The following is a 15,187-nucleotide window of genomic DNA, read 5'->3' on the forward strand; positions in this document are numbered from 1 at the left end:
CTGAATCAGCTCTTGTCCAATCCAGCAATGGCTCAAACCCAACAATCAATTCTCATTCCTCACCTTCCTCCCCATCTCAGCCCTATTTGTCATAATAGATTGTCCTGTCTTACCTGATAAGCTTTCTTCATTCAGTCTCCAAGACACACTCTTTTGCACTCACTGACTTGCGCATCCTCATCCGCTTTGCTGAACCCCATCCTTTCCCGGGCCACTGGAGCACTCCAGGAAAGTGTTTGGACCTCTTCTCCATGCACATTCACTTCAAAAATAATCCTGTTCTGTCCCATGGGCTAGAAATATGTTCAAAGCTCCACAGACTCTTCCTTGAACACCAGATTCATACATCAAAATGTCTACCTAACATCTCCACTTGGAAGTTGAATGGAAGTTTTAAAAGTCGATGCATCTAAACCAAATCTCTTCATTTGTTCTGCACTTGCCACCCCCGTGAAACTTCTCCGCCTGCAGTCTTCCCCATCTTAGAGGCTAGCAATGTAGATGCCCAGCCCAAAACTGAGAGTCATTCTTGGTGCTTCTCTTTATGTCACACTCACATCAGCAACCTATCAGCACTTCCTCTATCTTGAATCTTCCACCTTTTACCACTTCCATTGCTACCAGCCTAATCCAAGCCTCCATATTGCATTAGCTTTCGTATTGGTCTCGTGTGCACTCTTGCCCTATTACAGACTGTTCCCCCTATAGAAGTCTGACTAATCCTTTTAAATAATCATTCAAATTATGTTACTCCACTGCTTAAAACCCAAACCACTTAGAATCGATCTAAAATCATTATTCTTGCCTACAATCACTGCATGATCTAACCCCCAGCCAATATTCCAATCTAATCTCCTATTAACTTTTCACTGAGCTCCACCCACACTGGCCTTGCTAATTCTAAAAAAAAAAAAAAAAAATTAAAAATTAAAAAAAATTTAAAAGCCAAGTATACTCCCAGTTCAGGACTCTGCACTTACTCCTGTCTGAGATACTTTTTCTGAAATCTATGCATGTCTTTTTCCCTTGACCCTCCCTGACCCCTTCAGAAACCAGAAAGGCCTTCTCTCATCCTCCAGGAAACAGTCCACCTCTCTCCCCTCCTCTTAACCTGCTTTGTTTTCTTCTGGGATTTTCACAATTTGGCACATGAAATATCTATATGCTTATTGTCAAACTCTCCCAACTAGAGTATAAGCTTATTAATCTTCACTAAGATACAAAGACTGTGACAGTTAGAGAAGCCCTAATAAAGATCAGCTAGCAATTGACTAAACGAGTGGATTTCCAAGACTAAGATCTCCAAGAACCAGCTGGCCTTGGCAGCCTCCAGCAATCAGATGTTCCTTTTGTGCCATAAAGGTGGCATTTCAAATGCCTACAGACCATTAGAGTAAAGCGAAAACCAAAAACCAGAAGAAGGCCTGGAGGAGAAAACTGGAGAAAGCAGGTCTTTCTGATGGGGCAACAGCTCCTCAGCTTTAGCCACTTTCGATGTGGGAATGTCAAAGAAAAAGGATATTGGCAGCGTAGTTGACAAAACTCCTAGATTCTGATGCCTGCTTCTATGGAATGAGTATGCTATGCTTTGCCTTAGTGTCAAAGTAGTGTCAAGGACCTCCTCCCTACCCCAACCCTTTGAAGTCAACACCGTGGGACAACCATGAATCTGCCGATGGCTTCTGCCTGCAGGTCACTCACTTGCAACCTTGGCCTGAAAGCAATAGCTGTCAGCCATCTGTTAGAGACACTGCTATGCCACAACCAGTTTTGAAGTATATCACAAATAATTTGTTATTCCACAAACATTAAAGGACCAATATTCGCAAATTCTCTTCTTAATTAATTATATTGTTACAATCATGATATTTCTTTATCGTTGTATACTTGCATTCTGATATACATCTTTGAGCTGCAGAGAAAAAAAGGTGACGTTAACATAAGGAAATTAGAAATATCCTACCTACGAAGTGTGTGCTGCATGCTAACATCATTTTTTATGTCTACCATGATAGAATTTAAAAAGTTGAGAACAGTTGTTTTAAAATCACCCTGTAAGAGCATGTAATATTTTCCATTAAATTGGGACTAGAAATTTTAATTATATATGAATTTAGTCCCATTAAATAGAAAGGAATGTCTTGGCAAGAAGTCAAGCCAGAACACTTAGTCTGAACTATAACAGCCCTGAAAAAAACATCCTTTAATACTTTTTCAACTTTACCTCCCACTCTAGACCTTTGATTTCTGCCACCATCCTCCAGATTGGACCTTTCGCATTGTCACAACCAAGCCCTGTCCGTGGTGGGCCTCACTGCTGGCATCCATTCCCTCCACTTCTCTCCTCTTATTTGAACTCTTCCTTAAAGGCGGCTGCAAGGCTCACGTGATTTTCATCTCTTATATGAACTCTTCTTTCACCACTATGGCCCACAGTGATCTGCCCTTTCTTAAAGGTTCTATGATGATACTGGTATCAAGTGTTTGTCATGTGGCCTTATGTCGGCAGCTATCTCTGCACGTAGCAGATAGGACAAAGTTGACCAAATGTGGGAGCATATCTGAACGGTGCAAGGGATGGGCTGATTCAAATGTTGGTGGTGCCTTCTTTGTAGCTCTTTGGCTGACTTCAGAAGTCCCTTTCAGCTTGACAGGGCAGGTCCTGTATGCTAATGGTTTCTCATCACAAGCACAGCCCATGCATAGAACAGGCCAGAAATGTCAATGACTTAACACCCTCAGAAGCAAACCTCAATTGATGAAAGATAAGGGTTGATAGATTGTTATCCCGCTTCCTCACCCCCTTCGTGTGAGGTGTGCTCCACACAGGCCTTCAGAAGATCCTTAACATGATTGACCCACCAGTTGCCCAGATGGTGACCTGTTTGGTTAGTTCATTACTTCCCTTCTGCTATGGTCTGAATGTCCCCCAAAATGTACATGTTGAAACTTAGCCACCAACATGATAGTATTAAAATGTGAGGCTTCTAGGGGGTGATTAAATCTTGAGGGCGGAGCTCTTGTGAATATGATTAATGACCTTATAAAAGAAGTTGATGATTTGGGAGGCTGAGGCAGGATGATCACTTGAGGCCAGGAGTTCAAGACTGGACTAGGCAACATAGTGAGACCACATCTCTAAAAACATAAATAAATAAATGAATAAATATTTTAAAATAAGAAATAAAAATTAGCCAGGCATGGTGGCACACACCTCTGTGGTCCCAGCTATTCAGGAGGTTCGGGCAGGAAGACCACTTGAGCCCAGAAGTTCAAAGCTGCAGTGAGCCATGACAAAGCAACACCCTGTCTCCAAAAAAAATAGAAGTTGGAGGGAGCGCCTTAGTCCTTTTTGCTTTTCTGTCCCTTCTGCCACATGAGGATACAGTATTTGTCCCCTCCAGAGGACAAACAGCAAGGCACCATCTCAGAAGCAGAAAGCAGGCCCTCAGCAGACACCAAACCAGCCAGGGCCTTGACCCTAGACTTCCCAGCCTCCAGAACAGTGAGAAATAAATTTCTGTTATTTATAAATTACCCAGTTTGTGGCATTTGTTATAGCAGCAGGAACAAACTAAGATACCTTCCTCCCCATGGTTCCTGAGGTCATCTCAGAAATATGCTTTTAGTGTCTAAATCTTATCTTGGAGCCTGCTTCTTGGAGCACTCAAGCTAAGATATTCTCTGACAAGAGTTTTACTTCCTTGAAAGTGAGTACCCTGTCTTATTTCCCTGTACAGAGACTTGTGTGGACTCTTGAATAGGATATATACTCAATAACTCTGAAATTCAGTGAGTAAAAGCAGAACTCTATGTGATTTGACCAAAATGGAAAAAGAATTTGGGCACTTTTGCTTTTGTTCTTCTTACCCTTCATTTCTAAGGAAAATAGATCTCTGATCCATTTTCCTCCTAACCTCAGCTTTAAGGAAGAAGGTTGCAATAAGAGAAGCTTTGTATTGAACATAGTCTCTGACATGGCTCTGAGGTTAGTCATTCACCTTTTAGTGAACATTTAGTCATTCTACTATAATGCCTCAGGGACTCCTGTTACACTAATTCTTTTAATAAACTGTGAGACAAAAGTCTGTGGATTTCTTTGAAAGAATCCCAAACATTAAGGATCAGGTTTGTGAAGGTATTTTTGAGAACAGGGAAACACTAATGAATTAGTTACTATTCGGTTTATTTGCATTAACAGAAAACCCAAAATAAGTAAGATAATATTTCTTTCTTTCTTAAAAAAAAAAAAGTTGGCAGTGGGTGGTCCACCACTAGTATGGCATTCTACAGTGTCAGGGACCCAGGCTCCTTCTTCCTTGTTGCTCCTCAGTCCATGATTCCATTCCCTAGTTTTCCTCCATCTAAGACGGTTGCTCCAGCTCCAGCCATCACATTCACATTGCAGCTGGTGGGAAGAAGAAAATGAGAAGAGAAGGGATGCACTTCCCTTTAAAGACACTTTCCAGCCATTGAACAGCCAGCTCCAACTTACACCATATTGATCATAACTTTAGTACCACAGCAATCCTTAGCTGTAGAAGTTTCATTCCAATCAGCCCTAAGTAAAGTTAAAATTAGAGTTTGTGTCCCAAATATTTCTAAAGAAGAGGAGAATGGTCATTAAGAGACAATTAGCTGTTTCTGTCACAACTAATATGTCCCTAGAATGGTAGCACAATCTGCCCAAATCAGAATCCAATGCTAGGAAATAGAATATGTACACAATAAGAATTAGATATGGATTATCATGCAAATGTCTTTATTGATCCACAATTTCATGATCACAGAATGAGGATAGGGAGAAGGGATAAAGATAGGATTTCAAAATGCAGGTGACCTAAATTCAATTAAGTTCATAGTGGAATATCATGTGCTTGCTTCTTTTGATGGTATCAGTTTACCAAAGAAGGATGTCAAAATTAGAAATTATCAGAACTGAATCTAGTGTGATTTATGTGTGTGGGTAGTACTAAGAACAATTATCTAGAATATCCCCAAATAAAAAGAACTTCAGAATCCCAAATCATATCCTGGGTTATACTAGGCTGGAAGATAATATTCCGAGAGATTCTAAGACTAGTAGCCATTGAAATTAGCTCAAACACCAGATAGCGGGACCAGAATTTTACCACTTGCAAATGGATAGACAGTTGGGATTTGTCCCTTCTGTTATCCCACCTTCAGATGCTTTCATTAAAATCATCATGCATTGCAATGACTCTAACCCTACTTATGCTGTGGAATGCCTGCTCCTTAGCACACCAGGATGACCCAGATTACTACTTTGTACAAAGCTGCAGGAAGAATTCTTCTTTGAAAAATGACACACAGGAATGCAAAATGGCAGGCTTGTAATGGAGAAGTTTGAAGAGACTTTGAAAAATCAGAAATCACATTAATGTTCACATTGTTTGTCCAGGAGTCCTGGTGTTAGGAAACTCTAGGAGATTATGTGAGCATTGCAACTGGACCATGAGAGCCAGGCTAGAGCATTCAAGTTCCCTCTTGCTTATGAAGTGATGTTGGAACTACCCCAGATTCCTATGGACCATCGATTTTACAAAATGAAGAGTTACCTAAGAGTCACCTCCTTGTCTGTCTTAGGAAATTCTATAAGAAGAAACAAGATAATGGTCATGGCATAATTCTTGTTAAATGGTTATCAATTGTTTTAAGAGAAACTCAAAAGTGCTAACATTGCAAAAAAGAAAATGATCATCATACGTAAATCACTGTACATAAGTTTTATCCTTCTCTCTTTGCAGTTTTGCTCGGTCAGCCTGTTATACACCAACCAGTTTGAGCTGCATCAGACTTTATGGGTTTTCCTCTCCTTTTAATTAACTTTAAAATCTTATTAGCCCAATTATTAGCAATATGTTACAAGGCACCAAGACTGCAGCTGTGAATGTGTCTTTATTAAAAAGGCACTGCCATGAGTTAAGAAACTTTCAGCATTATTATAAACTCTATCAAGGCTAGAAAGATAATTCAGTTTGCAAATTGGTCCCAATTCAAACTTGGCAAGGGAATGCAAATTAGATTTGAATTAATTTGCTTCCTCCCTTCCTATTCTTCCCTCAAAACATGTAATTCCTATTAGCAATTAGTATCAGTAGACTTTACACTGGCACTTGGAAAGGTGTACCAACTCATAAAATAAGAACCGAAGGTGTGATGTTATTTTAACTTGAAAATTGATGTGTAAAGAAGGAAGAGAAATGTGCTTTTAGATATATCATCCTTCCTAAGGGACATATAAATAACTTTAAATGTTACCCAGCTTGAAGAGCTAGTATATTGTAAACTGTTCTCTGCTTTACAAACTCAGGCAATTCTAAGAGGAACAAGAATGGATTTGTCATAGATTCAGCTCAACAAAACATTCTAAATATAGAACCGTCTTGCCTTTGTCCACAGCTGTTCCATTCTAATAGCTTTACCAAGGGCTCAAACAGTGGGTTCCTTTATTGAAAGTGGAACTATATCAGGTGCAGAATATTTTGAAGCCCTTTTCAGGGCAAAATAAAAGGAAATGCTAAACCAAAGCGCTCTAGGGATCTATCCATTCTAATCCAGGTTCACAGACTGCCTGATCCACAAATAAAACCACAGGACCACAGCTCTGCCTGCTACCCTTTGACACTTCTTATATATTGTACTCCAGTGACTCTCAAACATGAGAATGCTTTGAATCATTTGGTGTCTTTTGGAAAATACAGATTCCCTGGTCTTACCTCTGAAGGTTAGGACTCAGTACATCTCAGGTGAAGCACAGGAATTCTGCTGTTACTGGGATTTGTGGTGATTCTGAGCAAGGAGTCTTTGAATCACACTTTCAGAAACATAATTCTACTTGTTCTGTGAGTTGGACCTGCCAAAGAAAAGATAGGCATAAACAAATAACTATTCTCTCTTCTTTGTTTCTACTGGGAGTGGTCAATTTGATACTTACCAAAAATTCTCAACAAATATGAGTAGCACAACATAAGACAAACCTCCGATGGCTAGTAATTTAATTTAGAAGTGTAGCTCCATATGGATGAGTCCACCAGAATGGCTGAGAAACACATTTTATACCCATAAAGCAACAGGACAAAATCTGAGTCTTTGGAACTACACCTCAGGAAGTGCTACTAGCAAGAAATATCTCTATATATGGAGTTGTAGTCTGTTAACCTATAATACTAATCAGAAAAAAAAAACACCTTAATTTTAGATACATTTGTATATTTCAGGATTTCTGTAGTGCTTCCTATAAATGATTCTGCACCTTTACTACAGAGTTTCTCAACTTTAGCAGTGTTGACATGTGAGCGGGATGATGCTTTGTTGTTGGGGGCCACCCTGTCCATTGTAGGATATTTAGTAGCATCTCCAGCCTCTACCCACAATAACAGCTCTCTAGACCCTTGGTTGTGACATCAAAATTCCTCCACATTGACAAATGTTCCCTGCTGGGGAAAATCAACTGCAGCTGAGAATTGTGACAGTGTATAAAGTTACAATGATAATGTTCATGACCGCTAGGTGTTTTCACTACACCACAGGCAACGCTAACACAGGCATTGACAAAGAAAGCAAGCACCAAGCACAGAGACAAGTGTTGGGCAAATCAAAAGGAGACAAAATTCTGTAAGCAAATGACATATAATAAACCTCATGAATTCTGACTTTATCTATTTAGAATTTTCCATAATTCTAAATAGAGAGCTAGATCAGTACTGACCTTTCTACTATTTACAAAAGAAATATCTGTGAAGGAACAGTATACATAAGGTTCTCAGGGGAGTGCTAAGGGATCAAGCAAACATCCAAACACCCACTGCTATGCAATCCAGTTTCCATCTGTGCAAAGACCAACCCTGCTTAGAAGCTAAGAACAAATGGTTCCTCTGACTATTGAAGGAGGTCCTCTGCTAGCCACACTTTCCCGAATCTACAGTGATAGTATACACTGGAAAATAATAAAAAGCCATATCTTTAAGAATAGTATTCAGTTCTACTTTGATACTATTTGAGATCTCCCACTCTCCTGGGCTCAGAGACCACTGATGACTCTTGAAGACCTGCACTAATGGCTCTCAACACGACTGTCTCGAAAAGCCACCACCAATTGATCACTATTACACTTCTTCCTCTAGTACCTCGGAATGAATAAATTTTTTTAATGAGTTGCATAGATCAGCATATCTTTGACATATTGAAAATTTAAGCATTTGTTGTGTTTCAGGCATTTTGTTAAATGGCAGGGATACAAAAGTAAGTTAAGTGTGGTTTCTCCCCCAAACAAGCTTACAAACCAGTGGGAGAGTCAGAGCACTAGGTGAGCTCAGTGGGTGTATAGGTACAATGTGGGTGGGGTCAAGCCAGAGCACAGAAGGAATGGTTCAAAGAGAGACTTCCTGAAAAGGGTAACTCCTGAAAGATCAACAACAAAAACAAAGAAGCAAGTAGAAAATAGTAAAAATTGATTATCGATAAGTGATAGAATTCCGGGAAATTTTCATTTTCATCCTGTTTTTCTGTATTTCTCAAAACTTCATAATGACAATATTTCTGAATATAGCTGGAAAATACGTTAAAGAATAAAAGAACATATTAAAGAAGAAAACAATTTTCTTTGAAGTGAGTGAGAAGAAAGTAAAGACAAAATATAGATGATTATTTCTAGGAACTTTGTTATTTGAATGAAATAACAAAGCAGGTAGAAGGAGATGCGGGGTCAATAAAGGGACATTCTCTTTTTCCTTTTGTCTCCTTTTTAAGCTGAAAGTGACTCGAGTATACGATCAGCTCTAGGGAAATTGACAGCCTAAAATTCAAGAGAGAAGGATTAACAGATGGAACAAGACCACACTCTAGTCCTGGAAGATTGAGTAATCCACCTGTTCCCAAGAGCAATTTGGATAGAGAAATGGTGTCTCTAAAGAAAGCAGTGGGAGTGTGCATATCTACAGATGACGTGGGACCTTGATTTAGACCTTTGTCTGCTCCCTTGAGGCCACTGAAAATGGCAGGGCAGCAATGGAAATGCTTTCCATTGTGAATGCAGTTACTAAATTCTGCAGGACCTAGTTTATAAAAGACTCCAATCTCTGCTTGAGATTCCCACATGCCTTGGGGTGAGGGATGCTAATCCAGTTTGACAGCTTTACCATGAAAGTTATAAAACGATTACCACGAATGTGGCAAAATACGATTGCTCATTAAGTGACACTTCTTTTCTCTCCCAGGAAGGTGAGGTTACTTCCCGATCCAGTGCCAGAAGAGGGGGTCCCACAATCATTATTTCTAATGTCCATTTGTATCTGCAAAAAGGAGACCTGTCATTTTGTTATTTGATTAAGAGTTTACTCAATAGGGCTTACATCTCCTGCCCTGGTGCTATGAAAGAGTAGGGAAGATCACAGGCCAAGATGGTGCTGGGGTACAACCTGTTATAGAGGGATTCAGGACCATCTTGTTACTTCCCAGTTCATATCTTCCCAGTTGGACCAAATAAGGTAAATTTGATGAGGACCTTCAAAACCTGGCTCATATAATTGAGCATAGCAGAGGGTTGTGGTGGGAGGCCAACTTGGACATCAAAGAAAACATATGGCTGAGCTCAACAAGCAGCCTCCAAAACCCAGAGAAACCTTTTGAAGCTTAGTCCCTCTTCAGTGAAGCCTTTTGGACCCATTCACAGTGAGCCTATAGACCATGAGTTAAATCAATGGTGTTCACCATCCCTTTTCTTTCTCTCTTCCCTAACACCAGAGAAGGAAAAGAAGGAATTAAGAAATGGAAAACAAGAGACCACTCACCAGCTCTGTCTCCTTGGCTGCCTGTTAAAACCAGCCTGTGTTGGGAAAACAGAGTGAAAAGTTGTTAACTAACTGAGCTCCAATATCTGAGAATATATTATTTTAATAATTTAAATGATTAAAAGTGTGGAATTATACTAATTTGAACTTAGCAGTACCTTCTACCCAGTGGGAAAGGTAGATTAAACAAAGCCTATTGGAGGCAATTATTAAGGTAAAAAAAATTTCATGCTTTATCTTGTGATTTGAGACTTTTCACACTAATTATATACATATATGAATACACACACACACACATATATATATGTTAGGTCATCATTATAATGACTACCAACAAGATGACTTGTAAAAGAAACTTTGTGTAAGTTTAATACTGATTAATTCTGTCACTTTGTCTTCTGGTATTCCTGAAAAGAAAGACAAGATGACAAAGGGAATTGAGTTGTATGATTTAACCCTTATCTGCAAATAGAACCCTCTTTAGAAGCAAGATAGACATTTCTCACAACCTAACAAGAAAAGGAGACATTTTCCCTTCTTTTATTCATAGGATGACTAAAAGGACTTTTGCCCAGAGGTCTGGCCTGCTCTCTGAAGCTAGATTCACTTAATTCTTAAACAGCCAGACCCGGACAGCTCGTGCTTCCCATGGCCACCAGTAACCATACACTGGAGCCTCCCAGTTCTGGATTGTTCTCCTGCTGGGACCAGACACTCTGCTTTGGGGCTCTTGCCCTTTGATCTATCCTCCTCCCTGCTCCCAAGATCAGTCTCCCAACACAAAGAACTATTCAAATCATTTTCCTGTTGGAAAGACTCAGTGACTTTCTATTGCCCCAAAGGCTTTTTGCAACGTGGGACTAGCCTCAGCTTTCAGCTGCAGCTCTGCTGGGTTTCTTGACTCACCCAGTATTCACCCCTTGCCCCAGCATCCAAGTGGCAAATACAGTGAATCTTGCTTTTCTCTAAATACAATGTTTTCTGGGCCTGTGTGTCTTGGCCCATGTTGCCTCACCCCCATTCTCTGTTCAGCAAAACCACTCTCCAGAACTCTACGAAAACCACCCCCAAGGACCCTTCCCATTCTCCATACCCCAGGTCAGTCACTGCCATCATCTTCTCTTGTTTGGGGCATACTCTGATGTACTGAGGCAGTGGTGTAGTACAATGGGTGGAGTGTAGTCTCTGCCCCAGACCACCTGCTCTCCATTCAGTAATTAATGTGTAATTACAAATCAAGACAAGGATTGTGGCAGAAAGAAACACAGTGCCAAGAAACCAAACTCTGAGACCTGACACACACCTAGGAGAGGTGGCGTGAGGAACAGAATGCCAGGAGCAGGGAGCAGGGAGCTGTATGCAAGGCAGCTCCATGGCAAGAGTGTGTGTTTCTGAGAACACAAAGAGGCCAAGTGGCTGCAGTAGATGAGCAAAGAGGAGAATAGTGTGCAATGGGGCTGGCAAGGTAGGCAAGGCCCAAACCTGCAGAGCCAGGTGAGCCCCCAGAAGACATTCTTCTTTATCTTAAGAACAATCATGAGGCATTGAAGAATTTGGGGGAATGATATCATTCTATTTGCATTTTGAAAAAACTAGCTTCAATGTGGAGAATCAATTGGAATGAGGCCAGAGAGGATGTGGGGCTCTTTTAGGAGGCTATTACACACAGGAAAAAGATAATAGAAGCTGGAACAGGGAGTGGCAGAGCAGACGGGGAGAATTTGGGTGGGTTCAAATTGAAATTCTTCCCAGAACATCTACAAACCAAACAGATTAAGCATTCATGTTAAATAAAGGTGTCATCTTAAAATTATGATTACTTTATGGAGCTTATCATAAAGTAGTTAAAATGGAATTGGTTAAATTTGGCTACTTAGGAGAAAACAAAGGATGAAAATAAATAACATAGTAGAAATAGTAAAACTATCTCGTTTAACCTATCTTGTTAAAAGAGCATTTGTTACCTAAGAAAGCTCCTAGGATACTCTAAAACACAGAAATAAAGATCAAAAAATTTTAATAGTAGATCATTGTCTTATTTTGAAACAGCTGCTCTTTGAGATCTACTTTACATGCTAAACAATTTACCCATTTAAATATACAATCCAGTGGTTTTTAGTCACTTGCAGAATTGTGTAATCATCACTACTATCTAGTTCAAGAACATTATTATCACTCCAAAAGTAACCCCCATACCTATTAGTAGTTACCACCTATTTCTTCCCAACTACCCCAGGCCTAGGAAACCACAAATTTACTTTATGTGCTCTGAATCTTCCTATTCTAGACATTTCATCTAAATGGAATCCTATAATATTTGACCTTTTGTTACTGGGATCTTTCACTCAGCATAATGTTTTCAAGGTTCCTATGTTGGAACATGTATCAGAACTTCATTCCTTTATAATAATATTCCATTGTATAAACATACCACATCTATTTATCCATTCATCAACTGATGGACATTTCAGTTGTTTCTATTTTTTGGCTATTATGAATAATGCTTCTATGAACAATTGTGTACACATTATGTGGAGGGAGATCTGTTTTCTCCTAGTTCTGTCCTTAGGAGAGGAATTGCTGGGTCATATGGAAAGTCTATGTTTAATCATTTGAAGAACTACCAGACTGTTTCCCAAAGTAGCTGCTGCCCCATTTTACATTTTCATCAGCAGAGTATGAGGTTTCTAATCTCTCCACATTCTCATTCACCCCTGTTATTATCTGCCTTTATTTCAGCCATCCTAGTTGGTGTGAAATGGTATCTTGTGTTGGTTTTTTATTTGCATTTTCCAGGTGCCTAAAGATGTTGAGCATCTTTCCATGCACTAGTAAGCCATTTGTATGTCTTCTCTGGAGAAATGTCTATTCAGACCCTTTGTCCATTTTTAAATTTGATTATTTGCCTTTTTATTGTTGAGTTTTGATACATATATATATTTCTAGATAAAAGTCCTTTATCAGATATATGACTTACAGAAATTTTCTCCCATTTTGTGGGTCTTTTCCCTTTTTTGATGGTGCAAAGTACAAAAAATTATTTTAAATTTTGATCATATCTAACTTATCTATTTTTTTATTTTATTTTTGTGCTTTGTTATTTTTCAGAAAAGAAAAACTCCTTTTGAAACTATAGAATCATACAATGGCGTTCTGTCTAAGATTCTTTTATATTTTTTTCCTACTAAAAAGAAGAGAATCCAAGCACCATTTTCCCCAAGGATGTGTAGTCATTTTCTCTAATACATGTATTGCTTCTTCAAAGTTAAAAGATGATAACTAATGTCAGCCAACTCTATCTTTAGCAAAAGCAATTAAGTAGCATTATTCAGACTTATCAGTTCTATGCCATTTTATTAGCTAAAGCAATTAGAAGAACTTATCATTTTTAAAAATCACATAATTATTGACTATCACAGACCCTGTTACTGAGAAAGGTGATGGCTTGTAACACTGCTATGAGGTAAAATGAAAATAAAGGGTGAAAAGGAAGCCTAATAGATAAAGGTTAAAGGAGGAAAGAAACATAAATTATAATTACACTGAAACGTTGTGGAACTTTAATGCATTTTTTAAGACCCTTTAAGTCAAATTAATAAAAATGAAAGAGACTCAATATTTGCAGTGGTAGAATTTTGATTTAAAAATTAAAGTGTTTCTCCAGCTAAAGTTCCCACCTATTCTTTTATACCTAAAAACTTTTAAGAGGCAAAGTAAAATGTTTAAGATTTTATTTGTAACATACTTAATGAATAGCAAAGGATGAAGACAAGAATCTAGAAGAGCATGCAATAAATCTTTATTTAGATCATCTCAAAATCTATGTGCTCCCTGATGTCTGGACTACCAAATTGGTCGCCTTTGGGCCTCCAGTGCCCAGCATGTGATTGCACTTAGAAGGTGCTCGAAAAAACCAAACTATTCCATTGAACTTCCCTTTGTATAAAGTCTCCTGAATGAACTCATAATTAGCATGGGCTTCGAAAGGTGCATTATGGATATTTGTTCTCAGTATTACATTCAATAGCATAGGTCATTCTTTTACTTTTGTTTTTCCCCTCGTGTGTACACTGGTTGTCCTTCAGAGAACTCTTGCTAACATCAGTTTCTTTTTACTGGGAAATAGACAAGGGTGGTTCACTGGCATTACTCACCTGTCTGCTATGACTTGGATAATGTTAATGAAATTACCTCTGGAACCAGCCTATCACCTTTCAGCTCGTACCTGCCATCTCACTTTGTCTACTCTCGGTGATGATACTCCCCCACCATTTGTCTTCCAGCAGTAGACAGGGATCATAAACACACAAGGAGACAGGCAGCCTGGTTAGAGACACATCCACCCCAGATAACCTCCCGTCTTTCTTCCCTCCGTTCCATTCTCTGTACCTGCTCAAAATCAGAACAGTTAATCCCCCATCCTCACATATATTGCTGCCCAATGATCAAGGCTATGAATTTTAGATGGCCTTGCTCTGCTCTTCTTTGAACTATTATGCCCCTCTGTTCAGCTGAGGATCCAGGGAGTGAAGGATTTTGCCCACCCAGAGCCTGGAACCATCACCTGTAGACCATCCCCCCTGTGCCCAGAACCTGGAGTTTGCTGCTCAAATACACCCCAAGTCCAGTTCCAGGACCTGTGCAGGGCTTCTTCCCTGGGTCCATCCCCCTGTTGGCAAAACCCCTGTGGAATATCCAAGGGGCAACTGTTTGCAAGGGGTATATGGACAGAGCTCAAATTTATAGCCTAGAGTATCCAAACATGTTCATTTAGGCTCCTCAAGGTATAACATGGAGCAGAGGGTAGAGGGCATGGGCTGTAAGCAGGGATGACAGGCCAGGCCAGCTCTGCCCAAGCCACCACGTTCCAGTATGTAACTTTGGAACTGAGAAATCCTAAAATCTAAAATTCAGTTTTTCTAGATTATTACAAAAGATTTTTTTCAAGATAAGAAAATAGAATATATTTAATGTGTTAGCTTGATTTATAAATAGACATATGGTATGGGGGTGTCCACTTGTACTTCTACCCTGGACCCTGATAATGTGAGCAGTAAGCAGACTGGGCTTTGGAGTGCAGGTTTAATTGACTCATTAAAAATATTTATTGCATTCCTACCTTGTGGTAGGCACTGTTTTAGGCCCTCGGGGACAGCAGCAAACTGAACAGATGAGGTTCTGCTACCAAGTAGTTTATATTCCAGTGGACAAAAATAAGTAAGTAGCGTCTAGGCAAACCAATGCATTCATTCATTCAGTTATTCCCTCAACAAATGTGAATTGCCAAACACTGCCCCAGGTATTTGGGACTGTTGACAAAACAGACATGGATCCCTAGCCTCATGGAGTTTACACTACAAGGTAATTTCAGACAG

This window comes from Microcebus murinus, chromosome 8, assembly GCF_040939455.1.
Source record: "Microcebus murinus isolate Inina chromosome 8, M.murinus_Inina_mat1.0, whole genome shotgun sequence".
Lineage (NCBI taxonomy): Eukaryota > Metazoa > Chordata > Mammalia > Primates > Cheirogaleidae > Microcebus > Microcebus murinus.